The sequence below is a fragment of the Orbicella franksi genome, unplaced genomic scaffold (assembly GCF_964199315.1).
Source record: "Orbicella franksi unplaced genomic scaffold, jaOrbFran1.1 SCAFFOLD_463, whole genome shotgun sequence".
Lineage (NCBI taxonomy): Eukaryota > Metazoa > Cnidaria > Anthozoa > Scleractinia > Merulinidae > Orbicella > Orbicella franksi.
The window spans coordinates 1-22400 of NW_027671096.1; the positions used below are offsets into that span (position 1 = coordinate 1).

At 37.1% G+C, this 22400-nt stretch overlaps 1 long non-coding RNA gene across 2 annotated transcripts; it reads right to left on the bottom strand.

The window, feature by feature from the left end:
* Nucleotides 1–15673: 15673 nt before the first annotated feature.
* Nucleotides 15674–18948, bottom strand: LOC145477457 (uncharacterized). 2 transcript variants are annotated; one of them, XR_014047904.1, is made up of 7 exons: nt 18454–18948; nt 17573–17757; nt 17191–17311; nt 16860–16933; nt 16664–16718; nt 16206–16268; nt 15674–16070 (listed from the first exon to the last, which is right to left on the bottom strand). It is a non-coding gene; the product is annotated as an uncharacterized LOC145477457 (long non-coding RNA). The 2 variants fall into 2 exon arrangements; XR_014047903.1 differs by having other exon boundaries at nt 17191–17757.
* Nucleotides 18949–22400: the final 3452 nt, after the last annotated feature.

Genomic DNA, 22400 nt, shown 5'->3' on the forward strand with positions numbered 1-22400 from the left:
TGATGGCATGTACAATAAAAGGCAAGTCTGCAGCTTTGATCATGCACCCCCCTCCCTATTAATTCACTTCTCAACTTTCTATCAAGAGTTCAAATGAGAATAAATTCACTGAGAATAAACTAAGATCCTATTCAGAGGGATCCAAGAGTCACTTCTCAACTTTCTTAAGAGTTCAAATGAGAATCAATTCAATGAGAATAAAAATTATAAGGTCTGATTAACTAAGAAATTCTCAAGACATCTATGACACGCGCTGACTTGAAAATTAAGGCTTCAAAGCCTGATGGCATGTACAATAAAAGGCAAGTCTGCAGCTTTGATCATGCACCCCCCTCCCTATTAATTCACTTCTCAACTTTCTATCAAGAGTTCAAATGAGAATAAATTCACTGAGAATAAACTAAGATCCTATTCAGAGGGATCCAAGAGTCACTTCTCAACTTTCTTAAGAGTTCAAATGAGAATCAATTCAATGAGAATAAAAATTATAAGGTCTGATTAACTAAGAAATTCTCAAGACATCTATGACACGCGCTGACTTGAAAATTAAGGCTTCAAAGCCTGATGGCATGTACAATAAAAGGCAAGTCTGCAGCTTTGATCATGCACCCCCCTCCCTATTAATTCACTTCTCAACTTTCTATCAAGAGTTCAAATGAGAATAAATTCACTGAGAATAAACTAAGATCCTATTCAGAGGGATCCAAGAGTCACTTCTCAACTTTCTTAAGAGTTCAAATGAGAATCAATTCAATGAGAATAAAAATTATAAGGTCTGATTAACTAAGAAATTCTCAAGACATCTATGACACGCGCTGACTTGAAAATTAAGGCTTCAAAGCCTGATGGCATGTACAATAAAAGGCAAGTCTGCAGCTTTGATCATGCACCCCCCTCCCTATTAATTCACTTCTCAACTTTCTATCAAGAGTTCAAATGAGAATAAATTCACTGAGAATAAACTAAGATCCTATTCAGAGGGATCCAAGAGTCACTTCTCAACTTTCTTAAGAGTTCAAATGAGAATCAATTCAATGAGAATAAAAATTATAAGGTCTGATTAACTAAGAAATTCTCAAGACATCTATGACACGCGCTGACTTGAAAATTAAGGCTTCAAAGCCTGATGGCATGTACAATAAAAGGCAAGTCTGCAGCTTTGATCATGCACCCCCCTCCCTATTAATTCACTTCTCAACTTTCTATCAAGAGTTCAAATGAGAATAAATTCACTGAGAATAAACTAAGATCCTATTCAGAGGGATCCAAGAGTCACTTCTCAACTTTCTTAAGAGTTCAAATGAGAATCAATTCAATGAGAATAAAAATTATAAGGTCTGATTAACTAAGAAATTCTCAAGACATCTATGACACGCGCTGACTTGAAAATTAAGGCTTCAAAGCCTGATGGCATGTACAATAAAAGGCAAGTCTGCAGCTTTGATCATGCACCCCCCTCCCTATTAATTCACTTCTCAACTTTCTATCAAGAGTTCAAATGAGAATAAATTCACTGAGAATAAACTAAGATCCTATTCAGAGGGATCCAAGAGTCACTTCTCAACTTTCTTAAGAGTTCAAATGAGAATCAATTCAATGAGAATAAAAAATTATAAGGTCTGATTAACTAAGAAATTCTCAAGACATCTATGACACGCGCTGACTTGAAAATTAAGGCTTCAAAGCCTGATGGCATGTACAACAAAAGGCAAGTCTGCAGCTTTGATCATGCACCCCCCTCCCTATTAATTCACTTCTCAACTTTCTATCAAGAGTTCAAATGAGAATAAATTCACTGAGAATAAACTAAGATCCTATTCAGAGGGATCCAAGAGTCACTTCTCAACTTTCTTAAGAGTTCAAATGAGAATCAATTCAATGAGAATAAAAATTATAAGGTCTGATTAACTAAGAAATTCTCAAGACATCTATGACACGCGCTGACTTGAAAATTAAGGCTTCAAAGCCTGATGGCATGTACAATAAAAGGCAAGTCTGCAGCTTTGATCATGCACCCCCCTCCCTATTAATTCACTTCTCAACTTTCTATCAAGAGTTCAAATGAGAATAAATTCACTGAGAATAAACTAAGATCCTATTCAGAGGGATCCAAGAGTCACTTCTCAACTTTCTTAAGAGTTCAAATGAGAATCAATTCAATGAGAATAAAAATTATAAGGTCTGATTAACTAAGAAATTCTCAAGACATCTATGACACGCGCTGACTTGAAAATTAAGGCTTCAAAGCCTGATGGCATGTACAACAAAAGGCAAGTCTGCAGCTTTGATCATGCACCCCCCTCCCTATTAATTCACTTCTCAACTTTCTATCAAGAGTTCAAATGAGAATAAATTCACTGAGAATAAACTAAGATCCTATTCAGAGGGATCCAAGAGTCACTTCTCAACTTTCTTAAGAGTTCAAATGAGAATCAATTCAATGAGAATAAAAATTATAAGGTCTGATTAACTAAGAAATTCTCAAGACATCTATGACACGCGCTGACTTGAAAAATTAAGGCTTCAAAGCCTGATGGCATGTACAATAAAAGGCAAGTCTGCAGCTTTGATCATGCACCCCCCTCCCTATTAATTCACTTCTCAACTTTCTATCAAGAGTTCAAATGAGAATAAATTCACTGAGAATAAACTAAGATCCTATTCAGAGGGATCCAAGAGTCACTTCTCAACTTTCTTAAGAGTTCAAATGAGAATCAATTCAATGAGAATAAAAATTATAAGGTCTGATTAACTAAGAAATTCTCAAGACATCTATGACACGCGCTGACTTGAAAATTAAGGCTTCAAAGCCTGATGGCATGTACAATAAAAGGCAAGTCTGCAGCTTTGATCATGCACCCCCCTCCCTATTAATTCACTTCTCAACTTTCTATCAAGAGTTCAAATGAGAATAAATTCACTGAGAATAAACTAAGATCCTATTCAGAGGGATCCAAGAGTCACTTCTCAACTTTCTTAAGAGTTCAAATGAGAATCAATTCAATGAGAATAAAAATTATAAGGTCTGATTAACTAAGAAATTCTCAAGACATCTATGACACGCGCTGACTTGAAAATTAAGGCTTCAAAGCCTGATGGCATGTACAATAAAAGGCAAGTCTGCAGCTTTGATCATGCACCCCCCTCCCTATTAATTCACTTCTCAACTTTCTATCAAGAGTTCAAATGAGAATAAATTCACTGAGAATAAACTAAGATCCTATTCAGAGGGATCCAAGAGTCACTTCTCAACTTTCTTAAGAGTTCAAATGAGAATCAATTCAATGAGAATAAAAATTATAAGGTCTGATTAACTAAGAAATTCTCAAGACATCTATGACACGCGCTGACTTGAAAATTAAGGCTTCAAAGCCTGATGGCATGTACAATAAAAGGCAAGTCTGCAGCTTTGATCATGCACCCCCCTCCCTATTAATTCACTTCTCAACTTTCTATCAAGAGTTCAAATGAGAATAAATTCACTGAGAATAAACTAAGATCCTATTCAGAGGGATCCAAGAGTCACTTCTCAACTTTCTTAAGAGTTCAAATGAGAATCAATTCAATGAGAATAAAAATTATAAGGTCTGATTAACTAAGAAATTCTCAAGACATCTATGACACGCGCTGACTTGAAAATTAAGGCTTCAAAGCCTGATGGCATGTACAATAAAAGGCAAGTCTGCAGCTTTGATCATGCACCCCCCTCCCTATTAATTCACTTCTCAACTTTCTATGAAGAGTTCAAATGAGAATAAATTCACTGAGAATAAACTAAGATCCTATTCAGAGGGATCCAAGAGTCACTTCTCAACTTTCTTAAGAGTTCAAATGAGAATCAATTCAATGAGAATAAAAATTATAAGGTCTGATTAACTAAGAAATTCTCAAGACATCTATGACACGCGCTGACTTGAAAATTAAGGCTTCAAAGCCTGATGGCATGTACAATAAAAGGCAAGTCTGCAGCTTTGATCATGCACCCCCCTCCCTATTAATTCACTTCTCAACTTTCTATCAAGAGTTCAAATGAGAATAAATTCACTGAGAATAAACTAAGATCCTATTCAGAGGGATCCAAGAGTCACTTCTCAACTTTCTTAAGAGTTCAAATGAGAATCAATTCAATGAGAATAAAAATTATAAGGTCTGATTAACTAAGAAATTCTCAAGACATCTATGACACGCGCTGACTTGAAAATTAAGGCTTCAAAGCCTGATGGCATGTACAATAAAAGGCAAGTCTGCAGCTTTGATCATGCACCCCCCTCCCTATTAATTCACTTCTCAACTTTCTATCAAGAGTTCAAATGAGAATAAATTCACTGAGAATAAACTAAGATCCTATTCAGAGGGATCCAAGAGTCACTTCTCAACTTTCTTAAGAGTTCAAATGAGAATCAATTCAATGAGAATAAAAATTATAAGGTCTGATTAACTAAGAAATTCTCAAGACATCTATGACACGCGCTGACTTGAAAATTAAGGCTTCAAAGCCTGATGGCATGTACAATAAAAGGCAAGTCTGCAGCTTTGATCATGCACCCCCCTCCCTATTAATTCACTTCTCAACTTTCTATCAAGAGTTCAAATGAGAATAAATTCACTGAGAATAAACTAAGATCCTATTCAGAGGGATCCAAGAGTCACTTCTCAACTTTCTTAAGAGTTCAAATGAGAATCAATTCAATGAGAATAAAAATTATAAGGTCTGATTAACTAAGAAATTCTCAAGACATCTATGACACGCGCTGACTTGAAAATTAAGGCTTCAAAGCCTGATGGCATGTACAATAAAAGGCAAGTCTGCAGCTTTGATCATGCACCCCCCTCCCTATTAATTCACTTCTCAACTTTCTATCAAGAGTTCAAATGAGAATAAATTCACTGAGAATAAACTAAGATCCTATTCAGAGGGATCCAAGAGTCACTTCTCAACTTTCTTAAGAGTTCAAATGAGAATCAATTCAATGAGAATAAAAATTATAAGGTCTGATTAACTAAGAAATTCTCAAGACATCTATGACACGCGCTGACTTGAAAATTAAGGCTTCAAAGCCTGATGGCATGTACAATAAAAGGCAAGTCTGCAGCTTTGATCATGCACCCCCCTCCCTATTAATTCACTTCTCAACTTTCTATCAAGAGTTCAAATGAGAATAAATTCACTGAGAATAAACTAAGATCCTATTCAGAGGGATCCAAGAGTCACTTCTCAACTTTCTTAAGAGTTCAAATGAGAATCAATTCAATGAGAATAAAAATTATAAGGTCTGATTAACTAAGAAATTCTCAAGACATCTATGACACGCGCTGACTTGAAAATTAAGGCTTCAAAGCCTGATGGCATGTACAATAAAAGGCAAGTCTGCAGCTTTGATCATGCACCCCCCTCCCTATTAATTCACTTCTCAACTTTCTATCAAGAGTTCAAATGAGAATAAATTCACTGAGAATAAACTAAGATCCTATTCAGAGGGATCCAAGAGTCACTTCTCAACTTTCTTAAGAGTTCAAATGAGAATCAATTCAATGAGAATAAAAATTATAAGGTCTGATTAACTAAGAAATTCTCAAGACATCTATGACACGCGCTGACTTGAAAATTAAGGCTTCAAAGCCTGATGGCATGTACAATAAAAGGCAAGTCTGCAGCTTTGATCATGCACCCCCCTCCCTATTAATTCACTTCTCAACTTTCTATCAAGAGTTCAAATGAGAATAAATTCACTGAGAATAAACTAAGATCCTATTCAGAGGGATCCAAGAGTCACTTCTCAACTTTCTTAAGAGTTCAAATGAGAATCAATTCAATGAGAATAAAAATTATAAGGTCTGATTAACTAAGAAATTCTCAAGACATCTATGACACGCGCTGACTTGAAAATTAAGGCTTCAAAGCCTGATGGCATGTACAATAAAAGGCAAGTCTGCAGCTTTGATCATGCACCCCCCTCCCTATTAATTCACTTCTCAACTTTCTATGAAGAGTTCAAATGAGAATAAATTCACTGAGAATAAACTAAGATCCTATTCAGAGGGATCCAAGAGTCACTTCTCAACTTTCTTAAGAGTTCAAATGAGAATCAATTCAATGAGAATAAAAATTATAAGGTCTGATTAACTAAGAAATTCTCAAGACATCTATGACACGCGCTGACTTGAAAATTAAGGCTTCAAAGCCTGATGGCATGTACAACAAAAGGCAAGTCTGCAGCTTTGATCATGCACCCCCCTCCCTATTAATTCACTTCTCAACTTTCTATCAAGAGTTCAAATGAGAATAAATTCACTGAGAATAAACTAAGATCCTATTCAGAGGGATCCAAGAGTCACTTCTCAACTTTCTTAAGAGTTCAAATGAGAATCAATTCAATGAGAATAAAAATTATAAGGTCTGATTAACTAAGAAATTCTCAAGACATCTATGACACGCGCTGACTTGAAAATTAAGGCTTCAAAGCCTGATGGCATGTACAATAAAAGGCAAGTCTGCAGCTTTGATCATGCACCCCCCTCCCTATTAATTCACTTCTCAACTTTCTATGAAGAGTTCAAATGAGAATAAATTCACTGAGAATAAACTAAGATCCTATTCAGAGGGATCCAAGAGTCACTTCTCAACTTTCTTAAGAGTTCAAATGAGAATCAATTCACTGCTTAATAAGCTGTCTGACTGCATTTGGCATGAAATAAGGTCTGATTAACTAAGAAATTCTCACGACATCTAGTCTGATTAATAACAATAATAATTAAAATAATAAAAAGGTTCTCATTGCACATTGAGAATGCTCAATGCTCTTACAATTGCATATGATTAAAAAGAATAAAAAAACCTAGTTAAAAGATGGAAATATGAAAATCTATGAGTAGGTTAAAAACTATTACTACTACTATTGTTGATTAACTAAGAAATTCTCTGGACATACATTGCACGTGCCTTCTCATGGTTAGAATTGACGGACATGACTTTTTCAGTGACTTGGAAATTAATGGTTCAGTCTCTGAGCTGCTTGTTAGAGTGGAATTCGTTTTCCGAGATTAAGTTTTATTTTGGTCAGTACTACAAGGTCATGTAGTTTCGTCAATCTGTGGAAGAGCCACGAGTGGAACCTAGAGTTGTGACTTGGAGTGTGTATAGTGTTGTAACTAAGTTAACAACTGCAGATTTATAGACAATTAATCAGTCAATCAGCCTTTATTATAAAACAATAGTTTTTAAAGGTACAAAGCTAGTGGGTCATTTACGAAAGTAAGGAAGGAACTTTATTTTACCAGGGTAGCCCATTCAGCAATGAGGCTGGCATCCATAAGGACCCTGGGGAATAAAGATATGTACAGTGATCAGCTCTCATTATGGATGAAAGGATCTGTTAGGATCTTGTTTGAAACCTAAAATATATACAATAAGTATATTAATTAACTGATAAGAATTACCAGCTTGAAAAGTTCATGCTTAGTATAATTTTTAACACCCACATATCAGTATGAAAGTGACAAAGGTATGTGGGTATGAAAGACAAGTGACAAAGTTACCTTTCGGTCGGTAAGAATCTTTAGTTTGCTATGAAATAATACTGAATAAAAACTGGTATAAATTGCACATCAGAGTAATTTCGAAGATTTCAGTTGACCAAGTTGTTAGAATGTTTTGATGTGCTACACTACACCATCACTCAGTGTTCACAGAAAAAAAGCAAGAGACCAAAATTATACTTAAAATTCGGGAAATAATAATATGGGGGCATAATGAATAATTCGAAACATCGCTATGCTAAAAGATATGTTTCTATACTTAATAAATGTTACGATCTCACCCGCAAATGTCAATATCGCTAAGATAAAAATTCGCTCTTTATATAAACGAAGATCTAGCTCGAATTTGACAATTGTATTAAAGCACAATGCCTAGAAATCGAGGTCCAGTACCACTCAACTTCCTTGGAGACGCCTGGACATGCCCTATGCATAACTAATGAGCAAATGAAACACGCTTGTGCTTCATTTGGGATTAATGTTTCTCAATAATTTTCATTGAAGTGTTGTGGTGTAATCTATAAATCTGTCTTTGGTGAGAAACACCAAAATAAAGTCCATCCATTGACCTAACAGCTTTGTTTGTTTTACGGTCAATTCTTACTGATGTGACGATAGCATTACCAAGTAAAAAAGTCGGATCAAAATTAAAAAACGTAACTGAAATAGCAATTATTACAAGGCTATTAAGAATACCTTTCTCATTGCGTGATTCAACGTAGATCGACCGTCCACTTCTCTGCGACTCAAGTCATTTCTCTTTGATAGCAAAAAGGGAAACTTAGCGTACTTAGGACACTCAAATATACTAGCCAGCTTCCGTACCGCACTTCAAAGAGCGAAAAACATTCGCAAATCTTCGTTACGTTCCGCCATGTTGCACGACTGTTGACCCCATGTGGTTTGATCACGTGATATGAAAGGACCATACGAATACATGCGAGTAACATACGAGAACATACGAGTACATACGAGTAACGTACGAATACATACGAGTAACATATAGGTACATACGAGTAACATTCAAGAAATAGAAAACATGTACCGTGTTTCTGTCGAGTTATAGAAACACCAGAGGAAGTTTGGGAGAACGAGAAATGCTGTGGGAAGGCGAGCCGCAAGCGAGTGTTTCCACAGCTTTTTTGTCCCCTGGGTGTTGTGCTAGAATCATGAGTGGACAACTTCCGGAACTGAAACGGGGGTACTGGAACAAAGGTGTTCAAGACCGCGTTACCCCATCTCACAGGTTAAATGTAATTACTGTCCTGAAAAGTTTACAAAAATTGCTAATACAAATTGTCCTTTCAACACAATTTAATTCCTTGAACTCAGTAACCTTTACATTGCAGACAACAAAGATAAGATAACAATGCTAAAGCTATCTAATACTACGTCTTCTCTAAGTAAAAAACGTAGTGACCCTATGATCAACAGATGAATTCTTGTCGCTATCTAAAACCCATTTGCTTTAATAACAACGATAACAGATTTCCTGTGGCGCGTAGTTCAGAACGCGACAATTGTTAAAAAAAGATAAGCGTTAAAATGACAATAGAAACCGAAATGGACCGTCTTAAAAAGACAGTCTCAGCCGACTCAATAATGAAAACCTTTTTTATTAATCTCCAGGCCGTGTTGAAAAACAAAATGTTGATCATTGGGCACATTTCTATAATTATGATGAGAACAAGAAAAGTTTAAAGAGCGATTTCTGTATGGCCTGGAAAAACACTGGCGGTTTTCCCGAGTTTTCGCAATCTGTTTCATTATAGACGGAGAGAACTATATTTGATTAACCAATAAGAAAGACCTCGCGCCGTTAACTCCGTTCACGAAACAAATCAAATTGCTTCGTTTTAGTTTATCTAGATCATACAGAAATCGTTCGAGCATCTCCGTCATCAGACTATAAGCACATATCAAACTCAAACGCGCTTGATTATAATAGCTATATAATGGATATACATGCCAGAAAATCTATTAATAACAAAACTACGAAATGTTTAAAAGGACTCAGTACTAAAGTATTTAAACTTATATAAAGAAGCTAAGTTGCTTGATAATATATTGGAAAATATTCTAAAAAGTGTAAAAAAGAGTTGACAATTTAAAGCTCTTCATAATGAGCTCCTTATCTTCTCCACATTCTTCGATAGTCTGACCAACCAGGTGGAGGTACTAGGTTAGGCAAGAAATCCCATAATTCATCTGCTATTTGAGCAGGAGACTTAGCAACGAACGTTTCAAATTCTAACCGAAATAAGAAAACACCCTCCGGAATGCACGAAGGTTCGAGTTCGCCCTTATTAATGGCATAAATTTCCTGTCTACAATGGGGGCATTTTCTTTTACTGGTACTCGCATGCTGAAAACATTTTAGCAAACAGCTCTCGTGCATAAAAACCTTGCAACAAGGAAGTCTACGAGAAGCCAGTGGCCCCGGAGTGTAACAAATCAAACACTTTGTTTGCAGAAAAGTTTGCAAACGTTGTTGATCTCTTTGGACATTTTTGCGCTTTTTACCCATTGCGGGTCTGAATTTTGTAGATTCACCTAAAAAACTCTAACTCAATATTTCTCTGCTCAGTGGCAGTAATGGCTTCTCAAAGAAACCAAAAGGTGTCAGAATTAATATTCCGACAGGGTACCCTCTATAAATTGCCTATTGCAATGTACGTCCTCGGGTCTCTATCAGAAATTACCAATTATTAATTGCCTCTGAATCACAAACAAAACAAAGAAAATTTTGGACAGCAGAACTGTTTTCTGTATACATTCAGACGAGAATCAACAGAGTTTTCTAATTAAACGCCAACTGAGTTTAATTCCCTATTTCCTTAATTAGGTGCCCTAATAACAACCGCCTCTAAAATGTTAGTCGACTTAACGTTCAATGCCTTGGGCGATGTCAAGATCCAGTCGAAAAGGCGAAATTTGAAATTAATGTTCAGGACGCTGGTTCAAGGAAACGCAGTATTATAACTTAGAAAATCTCTTGGTTTCTCCCGACGATCCCAGGCAACCCTCGATTTGACACGACATTTCGTGGGTAAATGGAACATGCATGTTTTGACTTGGATTTTCAGAACAGCGAGAAATCCGTACACGGCTTATTTGACGCGAATGGCGTTCAATTCAGCGCCATATGCCAGTTTTTGACTTAAGTTTTTAGTGCAGCGAGCAATCCGTAAAGCTCATTTGACACGAATGGAGTTCCATTCAGTGCAAATGCAAGTTATTTCTGTTTTCATTAACGAGGTTTGAAAAAAAATTTAGGTAGCTAAATTTGAAAAAAAAGCATCACACAAATATAGCTATTGCTCGTTTTTATAATTTCAGATGTAACGGATAGAGTCAACGGAATCATGCTGTTATGTGTCAACATTGCTATAACGACTCTAAAAATGATTTGAAAACGTTTTTTTTAAAATCATTTTTCTCTGAAAATGACTAGAAAATGATTTTCGATGCGATGTTAGACAGAAACAGCTGATTTCAGTCGCTGATAAATCTCTTTCTTGGCACTCCGAAGCTCATAACTGCCTTCGTCTCGCTTATAAGTGACATCCAGTGGGTAGATGAGACTCGAAACCTTCTCCTCCCAGACCGAATGGCCAACCTGAAACTTGAAGTGGTTTGGCTTGCCTTCTATTTGCTTTAGCCACGCCAAGCGCACGCTCTGACCATCTGCGCTGTACTTTAAAACCTTAGCCAAGAATATCTCGGGCGATTTAGCTCGTGCATCAGCCGGTATAAGAGCGCATATTTCTCCAGGAGCGGGTAGATCACGTTCTTCCCCTGATGAATCATCCTCGACTTCGTCGTCAACATTGCAAGATGTACCTGGAACGTCGTCCACTATGGCGTTAACTGCTGATTGATTAAGGTAGTGCAATGCGCGTTTCGTTCTTTCCTGTTGACTTCTTTTGTCGTAGACCTGCATTTGAGTGCGCAAACTGTGCTTACAGACACGAGCTAAGCTTTCTGCCAGCTGTACATCGGAACTTTCTTTGCTAGACCTAAAGTTTTCCACCAATGCGTGTCGCATTTCGTTCATTGTGCAGTGAAAGCCGAGATTCTCCCGAAAGATTTTCGCCAAGTAACTGGAGAAAGATCCCGGTGATTTAAAAAATGAGCCTCGGTTGTTGACAAAAAAAAAGTCATGACTACAGCCCCGGGGTATGAGCTTTAGTCGCGACCGTTCGACGTAACGCTTAACATGAAAATCCACGAAATGAAATTCGCTCATTTCTATGACATTCGGGCCGTATCTTTTCACCGTTTTGTAACCTTTCTCGACGAGACGGGTGACTCCGTTTTTCGCAAACACCATAAAGTTCTCTCCGTTCGGTAGCTTCCCGACGATTTCATCAACTTCGTTCTCTGGGATATCTGTAACGATGCGAAGGGTTCTGAACTCTTTAGCACGGCCTGGATTTATCGCAAAAAGTAGCAATAGTGTGAAATTCATGTGCAGACGTGCTTTCTGTCGCACATCGAGTTCGTCTTCGAATTGTTGATGAAGGGAACGGGTTAATTCTTGAAATTGCGGCCAAAACAGCCTTCTCTTCTCAGGTTCTTTGGTGGATTCCAAAACAGCATGCTCTCTGAGGAGTTGGTTCTGAAGGGCGCGAAGATCACTAATGCTATCCACTGCGTCATAATTTCCGCGACTCTCGTTTGCATGCAGGAATTTCGCAACCCTTATGAAGGACATTACATAAAGGGCAGCAGTGTTGTTCTTAACTCGCCGGCTATGCTTTATGTGCTTGATAAAGGATTCCACGATATTCATATTTTCCACCAATTCCAATCGAATGTCTAGCTTCAACGTGCGCGAACAATAAGCCAAAAAGATCACTAACCGTTCCAAAGTTTTCGCCCACGTGACATCCGACAGTTTGGACTGTCTGCGCTTAAAATTCAAGTCTGATTGAAAGAATTCCTTCATTTCACTCACACGTTTAACGACGTTGGGGAAGCAATCTATATCTATATCTTTTTTATGAAACAGCTCGACAATGCCATAATCTTGTTCGCCAGCGCTTTCTTCCTCCGGTGAGGACTCGAAATTGGTATCGCTGTCCGAGGAATAACTTGACTCGGGTTCCGAGTCTGTCGAAATCTGCTCATCGACTATTTGTTCCTGTGATTCTGAAAACCCAGTCATTGGCTTTTCTACGGCTAAACTTCCCGGAGAAGAATTCAAGAGATTTTCTACTAAGAAATTGGTACTTAACCCATGTTTTTTGGGAGGCATAGTGGACTCTACATTATCCCTTGAAAAAATGTCCCCTACGTTCTGACTTTGTCCTCCCCCGTGTGTGTAGTTAGTATCGCTACTATCACTAAGATTACTTAAGAAAGGTCCATACAGTTTTTTAGAGTTTTCCTTTCTTTCTTCGCGTGAATCGTGATAAGCTTCAAGAATGACAACGTCTCGTTTGGAAATCAGCGAGAGGAATTTGTAACAGGCCAAGTAAGGTCTAGCAGTTCTCAACTTGTTCTGAATTTCTTGAGGCGCCTTCAACAGCTTAAGACCAAGATTTCTCATGCGACTTTTAATCGTACTTTTAGGAATGTTAGGAAATAGTTTATCGCAGACCTCAACGAAGACGAAGTGAAGACTTCCATAGCACGATACTGGTTCGATTTTCCGCTGTTGGATTGGGATTATTTCTTCGGAAACAGAGTACTGACTTTGGAAAGTTGCCTGTGGGGGGAAAGAGAGGTCTGTTAGTTTTTGGAAACCAAAATCCTACTTCATTCATCTGTGCGCCACAGAGTTGTGTACGCTATGCTCCACTCGCGCAAATGTGATATATTTCGGAGTTTTCACTAGCCCACAAGAAGGAAACTCAATGGTACATTATATCCCGTCCACTTTTGAGAAAATTTATCGTCTTATTTGCAGGGAAAATTGATGCTGAGGACGGTTTGAAAGGCTGAAAGCACTTTCAGATATTAGGAATAGCTAGGAAAAAGCATTTTCAATTTTTTGCGCTTTCTGTTTTTCAACTTCTTGTGACATGTGTTTATCTTAGGATGGAAATTACTTATCCTCAAGAACGAGTTAAAGAGGTAAGTCACCAAAGAAAATATAGCTACACATTGAAAAGTATCTGGTATGAAATACAAATTACATAGAAACTTCAATTTAGTACGTCTTCTTTGATATTTAGGAACAGTGAGTCTATAAACTGTATACGGCTGAATAAAAATAATGTAAACAGAATTTGCGTCACCACTATTTGCATATGCACTGTTGTTATTTGAAACGAACAGCACTGGATGTTTAGCAGCATTATCGCCCCCTCACTCCATATACTCTATAAGCTTGGAGCCTCCTTTACTGACAAACTTAAAAAATGGGTTAGAATATTTTTTGGCAATCTGCTACTTTTAAGAAGTTGCTCCGTTCGATAACTGACAGCCGTGAAGAAATGAATTCAAGTAGAGAGCTAGTTATTTACGCTTAACCCACGAAACAAAACATAATCACACACTGAGAATGGCTTGTAAACAATTTTAAAGAAAACAGAAAATTATTGTTAAACTTAATATTTGTCACCAGTCTGCCAAATTTTAAGGAATTTCACAGCAGGAAACGCAAAAAATTCACTGTCAGTCTTTAATTCTGATGTAGTGTTCAAATTTCATTATACTTACCCCCGCAGGTTGGCGGCAGATGAAAATTTGACAATATCCTCAAGATCAAGCTACCGACCTTCATCACAAATAAAAATATCTCTAGACATTAACTAGTATCTGGCACGAAATAAAATTTGAATAGAACTTCCATTTGGTAAATCTTTGAATTTTAACAACAGCGAGTCTATCAACTAAATACGGCTGACTTTAAACAATGTAAACAGAATTCGCGTCTCGCCTATCTCTAGATGCATTGTCGTTATTCGACACGAACAGCACTGGATGTTTATCAGCATTATACTCCCTCCTTTGCTCCATATACTATATAAGCTAGGAGCATAGTTTATTAAAGAACTAAAAAATGGGTTAAAATATTTTCTGACAATGTGCTATTTTCATTAGCGACGTTGGCTAGTTCGATTTCTAACAGCAGCGAAAAAATTAATTCAAGTAACGAGCAAGTTATTTCCGCTTAACCCACGAAACAAACCATAATTATGCGTTGGGTAATGGCTTGTAAACAATTTTAACAACAAAAAATTTATATATAAGGATTTGTCTTCGTTTTCAACAAACAGATAGTCTGCAAACAAAAGCCAATAGATTTTGCTTTGTAAACATTAAAGTTTGGGTAACAGTTGTTGGGTGTCAAATAACGCAAGCAGAAGGTTTTTGATGTTATCAACTCGTTACATTACACGAAAGGCAAATAACACAAGCAGAGTTCTCCATTCGAGAATCGCATGTCATAACATCGACTTAAAAATATTTCATGACATTGCGTACCCCAATAGAAGTTTCTCGAAACGACCAATTCGAAACTTTCGTCCCATCGAGAATTTCATGCAAGATATGACAAGCGAAATTATCCATTCCACAATTGCATATAAATACTACGACTCACAGATATTTCACAACATCATGTTACCATTATCTAAGTTTGTCGATACGACAGATTCCTTTCATTCGTGGAAAGGAAACTTTTCCGCACGAACCTACAAGCACACTCCTCCATTAGACAATTTGATGTAAATACAAGCCCTTGTAGGGCTTACTTTATTTTACACAACGATACAAAACGAAAGAAACAAATCTATACCGAAATAAACGTATCAAGTATCAAAACAGTAAAACAACTGGATGCAGTGATATTTTTTAACAGCGAGTTATAGCCGAAAGATCACAAGTGCTCCATTTCGCAAATTACAAATACGTATTTTAAGAAACGGGTGCTTCAGTACCTTACTTCCTTCGTTACCATAGTGACAAAGCGAACATTAACTCGTGAAAGGTGAGTCAAGTAGTAGGCACTCCTTTTACCGAGCACAAATCTGTAAGCTCGAAACCGAGCGTGCAATAATTTTTCCCCTGACGATTTCCCTGCAAACCAAGGCCATCACGTGCCAGTTTAGAGTCCCGGGTACTGGGAAATATGATCCAAGTTCTGGATATCAACCCATAGTTGCTCAACCGAGGGTTCAATACCCTTCAATATATTTTGATTTTGAAATAAATCACACTTGGTGCCATTGGCGTTTGCTTTATGCAAAAACCGCATAATTCGCCCGATCAAAGAATGATTTCACTCAAAATTAGCCATGCAGTGACTGCATTCCTTTGCATTTACTAAATGACCAGTTAAGTATTTAACCAGTTAAGTGCTTAACTAGCGCTTTCGTAATTGATTCGCACCTACTCATCAGTGAAATTTAGTAAAAGTTATCACGAGTACTTAATTAACTGTGACGGAGTTTTTGAGATGAACTAGTAACACCTGGTTTAAACTGAAATAAGTTATGTGATTTGAATCTTACCGTCTCCCTTCCATCCCATGAAGGTGGTGCAGGAATTCGTAATCCGATTGCGTCGAACGCTCCAGAGGTCTAAAAAACAGAATCGCAATTTAGATTTTCAGATAGTACAATTAAGTAGGTCAACATTGTTAGCTACTTTGCAACACGAGAAAGCGTCCAAGTTTAGTCTGTAAGCTTACTAATTTTATCTCTACATTCACCCACCGAGTGCAATGAATTCATTTCTCCAGTTGTTTTCGCTACGCTGTTTCCATCCGAAAAATGGGCCTAGCGGGGAACAAAAATAACAAAAAAATTATTATTTACCAGGGTTCGAACAAAACTCCCTCTCAATCATCTGATTATGGTACTCAATTTTAATGGCTTATTTACGTAGTCTGTTTCCCTAGCTGGGTATTTTAGCACAGAATAATTTCGGTACCAGAGCTCTTAAGTCGCTAGTGGTGTTTGATTTATAAAGAAGCTGTAGAATTTCGCTGGTGTTAAAATGATTTCATTCAAAATTATCAATGATAGCAGACAGCTTTACATTTACTTCGATGAGTATTAAGTATTTAAGCACTGAAATGTTGTTATAACCGGCGCTTTCGTAATCTGTGCGCAATTGTTTAAAGTGCTAAGAACTGAAATGAAACAAATACGATATGTGATTTTTATCTTACCGGCCTAAGGCGAAGTGCCGGACTTTGTAATCCGATTGCGTGAAGTGCCCGAGGTCTAAAAAAGAAACAGAAAAATCGAAATTTAGAGTTTCAAATAATACAATTAAAAAAGCCAACATTTAAGGCTCGAGTCTGGCTTTGCAAGACAACAAAGCTTCCTTGATTAGTTTGTAGCTTATTTTAAGACTACATTTACCTAGCAAGTGCCGCCGGAATTCTTTCCTCCAGATTGTATTGCTGCCTTACGCTGTTCGCATCCGGAAAATAGGTCTAGCAGAAAAAAAGATAACAAAAACACTAATTACTAACTGGAATTTGATAAACGTTAAGCACAACTCAACTAAGTGTTAAACTACTCTACTAAACTCCCCCTTAATTATGGAACTACATTTCAATATTTCATCGTCACCCAGATTTCCCATTTTACGCTTGAAATCTTAGCGGTAAAAAAATAGATTTCGAATGCTTGTATTATGGCCTTACTCTAGTTCATTGTATATTATTTCTATCTTGTTAAGCCCTCTTACCTTGTGCTGTTGACTGTTTGACGGCCTTGTTAGTAAGCACTCCAGGGGTGAAGAAATATCATTTTTAACAGTCTTCCATCACTGAATCGCTCTTTTTTAGTGTTAGCTGCGGAAGAGTGTTCTAAGGAAACCAAATTGCGTATCAGGAAGTGTTCCAAGTAAATTCTAGTTTATCCACAATTTCACATTGCAAAAACATGCCAAATAAACGAAGTTAAAATAAATAGCTCACAGGAAGGGGCGAGGCTTTTGTGGAGGAAAAATATGGCTTTTCTTTGTCAGCAAGAAAGCAACACGAGCAACCCGGCGTTGACGACTTGAACAGTTGTTCTAGTCGGTAAAAGATGTTGTTTACCTATTTTATGGTTCAAAATCAACTCACTTTTTCTCGACGACTATGGTAAAGCCGAGCTCCTTCTTCGCTTGAGATTCAGAAGATAATGAGGGCAAAGGAGCTTCTTGCTGGTACAAATCACCCAGTGTTATCTAGCGCGTTCATCAATGAAGCGACCACAATGTGCTCTGTGTCTTAAAACCTGAAGCCAGCTTTGACTCCTGAACTGAAAGCTTTGAGAAAAAAGGAAGAAATCTGTGAGATAACGTCATGGCACTTCACATCGCATCTTCCATTTCTCTCGTGGATACAAACTAGGAACAGATCAGAGCATACACCAAACAGCCATTGTTACTTTTTTGAAACAATGGGGTGTTTACTGAAGGACATATCCAATTCCTTTCAACAAGGCGATTTAAAGAAGGGACGGATTGAACAGAAGAACCTTGAAACACATTGGGTAGAAGTGATAAACCGTAGTTTAAAAACTTTCCCGAAGCCTGTTGTATAGTGTTATTTTATTGAATCTTTCTGAAAGGTATAGCATTCACTACCAGACAAGAAATTATCAATGCATACTTTTAAAGAGAGATACTATCTTCAGGAATGGAATGATCGAAAAGCTTTCGATCTGAGAACCATGCTTTTAAAGAGTCACGTTCATTCTCAAATGACGCGCTCATAAGGATCAACATTGACAGCTGTATTTACTGTGTACCGATAAGGTTAGTACAGCGTGATACTTAATATATTGCGTAAAATTAGTTGAAGATACCAAGAGATTTTATCGCATCACCGGTAACTAATCTCCGTGATCTAAAAAAGTCATTAAAAATAGACTGTTTTCACAATAGATCCAGTTCACAGTCAGTCAATAGATCCATCAAATTATGCATCAAGCAAGCAGTAAACAGCAAACGAGTGCTTACTTTTACTGGAAAAAAGGAAGTCGTCGGTGGACATCTTGTCTTGCAATCATTCACATGCAGACTTGGACACCAACATGGAGAAAAAATGCCTCGGGGAGGATATAGGCTGGATGTCAGACCGCAGTAAGGACAAATATGGACCATCCTAGAGCCCAGAGAGAAAGAGAGAGAGAGAGAGAACAAGAATTTATTGATTAAAAATCCTGGCTCATTAAAAAATACACACAGTCATTCCACCCAAGTAAAACAATGTCTCAACCAGGCTGACTCTATGTACCTGTCGACATTGCCGTCCGTATAACATGCATCTTCAAATTCTCCTCAACCCAAAGCTCAACCAAAAAAACTATTTCTCCAAGCCCACTACCAGTTTTCTATCAACATTCAAATCAAGTAATATTCACTTTTTCAGTGACTTGAAAATTAAGGCTTCAAACCCTCATGGCATGTACAATAAAAGGCAAGTCTGGAGGTTTGATCAAGCACCCCCGTCCCTATTAATTCACTTCTCAACTTTCTATGAAGAGTTCAAATGAGAATCAATTCACTGAGAATAAACTAAGATCCTATTCAGAGGGATCCAAGAGTCACTTCTCAACTTTCTTAAGAGTTCAAATGAGAATCAATTCAATGAGAATAAAAATTATAAGGTCTGATTAACTAAGAAATTCTCAAGACATCTATGACACGCGCTGACTTGAAAATTAAGGCTTCAAAGCCTGATGGCATGTACAATAAAAGGCAAGTCTGCAGCTTTGATCATGCACCCCCCTCCCTATTAATTCACTTCTCAACTTTCTATGAAGAGTTCAAATGAGAATCAATTCACTGAGAATAAACTAAGATCCTATTCAGAGGGATCCAAGAGTCACTTCTCAACTTTCTTAAGAGTTCAAATGAGAATCAATTCAATGAGAATAAAAATTATAAGGTCTGATTAACTAAGAAATTCTCAAGACATCTATGACACGCGCTGACTTGAAAATTAAGGCTTCAAAGCCTGATGGCATGTACAATAAAAGGCAAGTCTGCAGCTTTGATCATGCACCCCCCTCCCTATTAATTCACTTCTCAACTTTCTATGAAGAGTTCAAATGAGAATCAATTCACTGAGAATAAACTAAGATCCTATTCAGAGGGATCCAAGAGTCACTTCTCAACTTTCTTAAGAGTTCAAATGAGAATCAATTCAATGAGAATAAAAATTATAAGGTCTGATTAACTAAGAAATTCTCAAGACATCTATGACACGCGCTGACTTGAAAATTAAGGCTTCAAAGCCTGATGGCATGTACAATAAAAGGCAAGTCTGCAGCTTTGATCATGCACCCCCCTCCCTATTAATTCACTTCTCAACTTTCTATGAAGAGTTCAAATGAGAATCAATTCACTGAGAATAAACTAAGATCCTATTCAGAGGGATCCAAGAGTCACTTCTCAACTTTCTTAAGAGTTCAAATGAGAATCAATTCAATGAGAATAAAAATTATAAGGTCTGATTAACTAAGAAATTCTCAAGACATCTATGACACGCGCTGACTTGAAAATTAAGGCTTCAAAGCCTGATGGCATGTACAATAAAAGGCAAGTCTGCAGCTTTGATCATGCACCCCCCTCCCTATTAATTCACTTCTCAACTTTCTATGAAGAGTTCAAATGAGAATCAATTCACTGAGAATAAACTAAGATCCTATTCAGAGGGATCCAAGAGTCACTTCTCAACTTTCTTAAGAGTTCAAATGAGAATCAATTCAATGAGAATAAAAATTATAAGGTCTGATTAACTAAGAAATTCTCAAGACATCTATGACACGCGCTGACTTGAAAATTAAGGCTTCAAAGCCTGATGGCATGTACAATAAAAGGCAAGTCTGCAGCTTTGATCATGCACCCCCCTCCCTATTAATTCACTTCTCAACTTTCTATGAAGAGTTCAAATGAGAATAAATTCACTGAGAATAAACTAAGATCCTATTCAGAGGGATCCAAGAGTCACTTCTCAACTTTCTTAAGAGTTCAAATGAGAATCAATTCAATGAGAATAAAAATTATAAGGTCTGATTAACTAAGAAATTCTCAAGACATCTATGACACGCGCTGACTTGAAAATTAAGGCTTCAAAGCCTGATGGCATGTACAATAAAAGGCAAGTCTGCAGCTTTGATCATGCACCCCCCTCCCTATTAATTCACTTCTCAACTTTCTATCAAGAGTTCAAATGAGAATAAATTCACTGAGAATAAACTAAGATCCTATTCAGAGGGATCCAAGAGTCACTTCTCAACTTTCTTAAGAGTTCAAATGAGAATCAATTCAATGAGAATAAAAATTATAAGGTCTGATTAACTAAGAAATTCTCAAGACATCTATGACACGCGCTGACTTGAAAATTAAGGCTTCAAAGCCTGATGGCATGTACAATAAAAGGCAAGTCTGCAGCTTTGATCATGCACCCCCCTCCCTATTAATTCACTTCTCAACTTTCTATCAAGAGTTCAAATGAGAATAAATTCACTGAGAATAAACTAAGATCCTATTCAGAGGGATCCAAGAGTCACTTCTCAACTTTCTTAAGAGTTCAAATGAGAATCAATTCAATGAGAATAAAAATTATAAGGTCTGATTAACTAAGAAATTCTCAAGACATCTATGACACGCGCTGACTTGAAAATTAAGGCTTCAAAGCCTGATGGCATGTACAATAAAAGGCAAGTCTGCAGCTTTGATCATGCACCCCCCTCCCTATTAATTCACTTCTCAACTTTCTATCAAGAGTTCAAATGAGAATAAATTCACTGAGAATAAACTAAGATCCTATTCAGAGGGATCCAAGAGTCACTTCTCAACTTTCTTAAGAGTTCAAATGAGAATCAATTCAATGAGAATAAAAATTATAAGGTCTGATTAACTAAGAAATTCTCAAGACATCTATGACACGCGCTGACTTGAAAATTAAGGCTTCAAAGCCTGATGGCATGTACAATAAAAGGCAAGTCTGCAGCTTTGATCATGCACCCCCCTCCCTATTAATTCACTTCTCAACTTTCTATCAAGAGTTCAAATGAGAATAAATTCACTGAGAATAAACTAAGATCCTATTCAGAGGGATCCAAGAGTCACTTCTCAACTTTCTTAAGAGTTCAAATGAGAATCAATTCAATGAGAATAAAAATTATAAGGTCTGATTAACTAAGAAATTCTCAAGACATCTATGACACGCGCTGACTTGAAAATTAAGGCTTCAAAGCCTGATGGCATGTACAATAAAAGGCAAGTCTGCAGCTTTGATCATGCACCCCCCTCCCTATTAATTCACTTCTCAACTTTCTATCAAGAGTTCAAATGAGAATAAATTCACTGAGAATAAACTAAGATCCTATTCAGAGGGATCCAAGAGTCACTTCTCAACTTTCTTAAGAGTTCAAATGAGAATCAATTCAATGAGAATAAAAATTATAAGGTCTGATTAACTAAGAAATTCTCAAGACATCTATGACACGCGCTGACTTGAAAATTAAGGCTTCAAAGCCTGATGGCATGTACAATAAAAGGCAAGTCTGCAGCTTTGATCATGCACCCCCCTCCCTATTAATTCACTTCTCAACTTTCTATGAAGAGTTCAAATGAGAATAAATTCACTGAGAATAAACTAAGATCCTATTCAGAGGGATCCAAGAGTCACTTCTCAACTTTCTTAAGAGTTCAAATGAGAATCAATTCAATGAGAATAAAAATTATAAGGTCTGATTAACTAAGAAATTCTCAAGACATCTATGACACGCGCTGACTTGAAAATTAAGGCTTCAAAGCCTGATGGCATGTACAATAAAAGGCAAGTCTGCAGCTTTGATCATGCACCCCCCTCCCTATTAATTCACTTCTCAACTTTCTATCAAGAGTTCAAATGAGAATAAATTCACTGAGAATAAACTAAGATCCTATTCAGA